The 5239-nt window shown below is 44.1% G+C and overlaps 1 long non-coding RNA gene across 1 annotated transcript; it reads left to right on the forward strand.

The window, feature by feature from the left end:
- The first annotated feature begins 1011 nt into the window (after positions 1-1011).
- LOC146204710 (uncharacterized) lies at positions 1012-4984 on the forward strand. Its single transcript, XR_014704026.1, has 4 exons — positions 1012-1141; positions 2448-2645; positions 3890-3973; positions 4846-4984. It is a non-coding gene; the product is annotated as an uncharacterized LOC146204710 (long non-coding RNA).
- Positions 4985-5239: the final 255 nt, after the last annotated feature.

Consider the following 5239-nt stretch of genomic DNA (forward strand, 5'->3'; position numbering starts at 1 on the left):
CAAGATAGCTTTGAACAGTGCCCTGCAATACCTAAGCAACAGCTGCACGAGTTGTTTAAAGCCACTTGCAAAATACACAAATCATTTTCACTACATGCACGGCGGAAGGTGTTTGCACGCAGTAGAGGCACTCAGAAAAGTAATGTATCAGCTTTTGGGGTTGAAGCACAGCTACGGACGGTCGCCTTTTTTTTTTTTTTTTAAGCAGGCCTTTGCTTCACCAGACGGTTTAGGTGGGGTTCTCACCGAAATACAAAGCGTGCGATAGCATTTCGGAGCAGATTTGCATGTTAACGATATGTAACACAAACCTGCACTGAGAGCCACGACGGGTTTCATGACGCGGCCGTGCACCAGCGATCGAAAACGTGCACAAATAAACCGCATTTAATTGATTCGTGGCAAGACTAGCCACTAGAGCACTAGCCTCATGCAGTCTTTGGGGTAGTCTCGCGGCACATCACGCACGCACATCCAATGGCTAGCAGATAGAACAAACTCTAGCAGTCAGCACAGGGGATCTTGCGGAAATACAAGGCTTGCGTTCCCTCATAAAATAGATCGCATTTCGGGGCCGATTTGCATGTAAGCGGCATGTAACAAACCTGCGTCTGAGCCACGAAGGGCTTCGTGGAGCGACCGAGCGCCAGCGATTGAATCAATGCACAAATCGCATTTAGTTCATCCGGGGCAAGACAAGACGACTAGCCTCATGCGGTCTTTGGAGAAGACTCGCGGCACAAGTATAGCACAAGAGCGCGCACACACATCCACGCGACAACGCGCATCGCACGCTGCCACAACAACCCGAGCGCCGAGGCCCATGCCTTGAGTCGCTAGCGTGGAATGGGGGTGCCGGCCGCAGCTCGTAACAGCCAGCCGACGGCCTCTTCTCCCTCTCCATCTTCGTTTTCCCCCTCGCGCCGCATCCGTTTGTTGGGATCGGATATACGCGGTCTGACCACCCGCCAGGCGGCCTATGTTGGCTTCCACTCTACTTCGAAGGTCAACAGCTTATCACACGTCCAGGGGGTTACATCAAAGCTATCCATTTTCATATAGAAGCTGGTGCTGCGACGGTCATGTGCCGCCGGTTACGCCCACCTCACCGCGCTTTTCAACGAGTCACCTCATTTTCCCTGTAAGTTGTTTCCTTTTACCCGTAGGATTAATTTTGATGTCTCTTGGGCTAAGAACATTGTAGCAAGTCGTTTTTTATGCCGCATGAGCGTATTTTGTACGTGTAGCATATAATATGAGCCGTGAGCCATCCGTTTGTTCTTCTACTGTCTTTTACGGAAGTGCATGTGCATAATTCGCATAACTTCGAACGCATAATTTTCCAGAAATCGCTCGCAACGACTTTCGGTTTAAAACACAGATTTACCGATGGCTCGCCCGTATCGTAACACAAGCACTTTACATGGCGTGGGTCGAACAGTGTAATGCACATTTGAAATCCACCACGTGAAAATGCCTTCGTCACACGGAAAACGGGCAATTTTGACCGTTATCGGTCTGATCCTAATAGGGCGTCAATATGCCCCGATCGCGTTTGAGCCGCGATTAGGAATAGTTCACTGCCATCAGAGCACCAGAATCGAGCCATAGATCGAGCTGCCCGATTGCGTCCCAAACCTGCTATGTTTAGGACACAATTTTGTTCGGTGTTTCGGACCTACTTAGTGACATCTGTTAAGCTAGGGATATTCTTACTCCCGATCTTTGGACCGCTATATCAAAAATCATTTTCCATCGCAATTGAAATTTTGATCAAAGTCAAGGGCTCAATCCTAATCGAAAGTGCCCACGTGAAAGGGTAGAAGAAAATTGTTGCGGATACAGCGATCTACGCAATCATTGCGACAGTGTGCGGTCACTGTGAAATGACAGTTTATCACTGGTCCTTAGCGCATATAGGTACGGTCTGGAAGAAAACCATACAGGCAGTCACTGTTTTAAGCCAAAAAATTTGTTTACGTCAGTTCACTTCCGCAAGGGATTGAAGCCAGTTAGACAGAATTTTTCATGAACGATATGCTAACATACTTGCCTGCAAACATATTAAAAATAACTGTCATCAGCGACTTTAATCTCCTTTTCGTTTTTTGCTGCAATATATTTCTCTTTGCCGTTTGATGACTGCAACAATCTTTACAGTTTGTACACAAGACCCCACTATTATGCCACGGATCGGAATAAATTACGGGAGCTACTGCTGCGTTTTTTGGTGTGGGAACAACGGAAGAAGACAAAGGAACCCGGGGACGAAATTCTTTTGTATTCCTCGTGACAGCAGGTGATTGACGACTTTTGTGTGTAGCATAAAGAAAATATAAAATAGTGCTGCCAATCTCTTGCTAGGGCCGGCTATTACGCGGATGTTTATTTTAGTCAGTCATGTGCAGCGATTAATTACAACTTATACTGCGCCATAATTGTTTCAGGTCAAAGGCTTGGATCGAGTATGCCAAGAGGGACGACCTGTTAGAAAAGTCGCCGACCCAGCTGTACGCCACGTACCGCATCTGCGGGGACTATTTCACCGCAAATGACTTCATGGACTCCGGGATGACTTCGCTGAAGAAGACTGCTATTCCTACTATTCAGCCAACCGAATTACTGTGACTGTCAGCTCGCTCAAGGTATTTTTCAGTGTGCGCTTGTGTATTTAAACACTTGACATTATCGCCCTGACAACAAAGCTTTGTATTGTCTTTTTCTAGCTACGAATTATGATTAACGCAGAACCCACTCGATGTAATCTCAGCGATTAAAAACTTACATTTCTGATAGATTATATTTCTGCAAATCTTTGTTCCACTTTTGCAGGCACTATATACTTAAGCCCTAATGCCGCAGTGACCGAGTCATTGCCAGCATTATCACTTCTCTCGAGCCCGAGCACTTCCGTCAATAGTTATCTGCCCCCGTCTGTTTCCCATGCTCAGAAAAAAAAATGTATAGAAGAAAATTGTACAGAAATAGCCTAAGTATCTACATTAATGAAGTGGTCGGGCAATTGGTTTCTCGGCACGCTTCTCAACATTAAATAGGATTTGGTCTTTAAATAATTATATAAAATCATGTTTGAATAAACGTAACAAAAGAGTTAACTAAAAGCATTGCAAAAATATTCTTGGTAACTCAAGGTGACTCTATGAATAATGTAACGTTTGTCTCATACGTTAAAGGAGTATCAAAGGTGTATTCGTGAATGGTGTATCAATGTTTAGCGTTACGTGAAACACCTTGCACTCCAATTTTGTGGGTACGCTAATGCAGAGCTTGTTCTTGGCGTAAAGAAATGTTCCTTCACTCGACTCAAAAGTCTGCTTCACCGGTGCTTTCACAGGTATTGAATCCCCTCATACAATCGCAGTGGTCGCTTCATCAGAACAATCGTCATCTGCGTGCCTGAGCCCTGTTTTGAGTGACACCGGCCCTCTACAGTCTTGTTCATCAGGGCCCGGTCAAGATAGCCTTGCATTGGATGCACAAGTTGTTGCCGACCTAATAACTAATGGTATAGCATAAAAACCTTAAGTTCTGAAATTGTTAACGTTCATGAGATGTTATGTACAGCTGTACCAATAATTTGCAACGCGTGAGGTTTGCAATAGCAAGGTCGGAATCCGATTGAGTGTTTGAACATAGTTTTCGGCTTGTGCTACCTACCACGACCACCACAGGAATGAACTGAAATAGAACTGGTTTACAGTGAACGAGCAGAAATTCACAATTACCAAGAGCCTTGTGTAACTGTAAAATGGTTGTTGCTTACTGTACATGAAAATGTAAGACAAATTCACAGCAGTACACATAAATGTGTCCGTTTTGTTGTCACGCCAGGAACCATTAACTATTGCTCCTTCACTTGCATACGCAGACACTGTTGCCCCAAAGCCAACGACTGCCGCACCACCATCTTCGAGGTCGCCAGATTCTGTACTTGGCAGGACATTTCACACAAGTATGTATTCATTTCATTATCTTCACACTAGCAGCACGGAATACGATGACGAAGAATGACAGAGGACAAACGATTGCGCTACTGTTTATCTTCTAATTTAGAATCACTGATTTCATCCTGACACTAAACCAACTCTCGATATTTTGTACTTGGTTCGGTACACGAAAAGAGTCGTTTTTCTTTCAATCAGATGGAAAACGAAACTATGCCTGCAATTGGCATCCCAGGAGGCAGGATAGTTTTGTTGTACAATGTGCTCGGCCAAAACAACTAGAAATTAGGTAATTAGGAAATTAGAATTTAGGTAATGATTGAAATTAATACAATGATAAAGATGAATGACGGTTTATTGTAAAGCACATCTTCATGATGCATTAGTTGGTATTTAAAACGTATACATATTATAATTTGACACTTTCTACCTCAAACGTTTCGGATTTCTAGAAAAAGACTTTCTATCCCAGTTGTAGCAATTTCGCATGCTGCTCAAGTTCATTTAATTTCCTTCTAGGACTTACAGAGAAAGGAGCAGAAATGACAAGATGTTACGCCTGGCGGAGACGCCTGTTGGCTCTGCTTACGTTACTCATTTTACACGCTTACTACAGACGGCGCATGTCAGTGTGAATAAAATATACCCGCTTCACACAAATGACATTCTAATGAACCTTCATGTGCCTTTGAGTGACCCTGAAATGCGACGCAATGCAGTTCATGCGCCTTAATGATGCAACAAGATTTTTTTGTATGAGTGGTAAATTGCGTGGACTATTTTACATGTGAGAAGTAGCGCAACAGGCTTTAAATAAAGTGCATATAGAAATCAATTCTCTATAATTTATTTCACTCAGCTCTTTTTGTTATGAATGCAGCTCGTCCACGGAACTTCCGCGACTCACCGAGGGAAGTCATCGGGCGACTTCAGGCCAAAGTGTCCAAGTACAGAAAGACGCAAGGCACCATCGACAATTTCAGAAGCTCTAGAGTGCATTCGGCCGCATGTAACGGATGAGGTATTTCAACTCATTTCCTCTCACGTAAAAATGCAGTCAAAGAACAGAGGGAAGCGGTTTCCTTTGTGGCTAAAGAAATTCGCCCTGCACTTTCACTTTCGCGGCCCACGAGCATATCGTTTTTTGTCGTCCTATTTCACACTTCCCACACAGCGTTCTTTGAGAAGATGGCTGAGTAACGTTAAAATGAGCCCTAGAATTATTCCTGAAATACTTCCTACCATAGCTTCCAAACCAGAGTCACGGAGCAAGC

This window comes from Amblyomma maculatum, chromosome 1 (genome assembly GCF_055883805.1).
Source record: "Amblyomma maculatum isolate TAMU_Amacu chromosome 1, ASM5588380v1, whole genome shotgun sequence".
NCBI lineage: Eukaryota > Metazoa > Arthropoda > Arachnida > Ixodida > Ixodidae > Amblyomma > Amblyomma maculatum.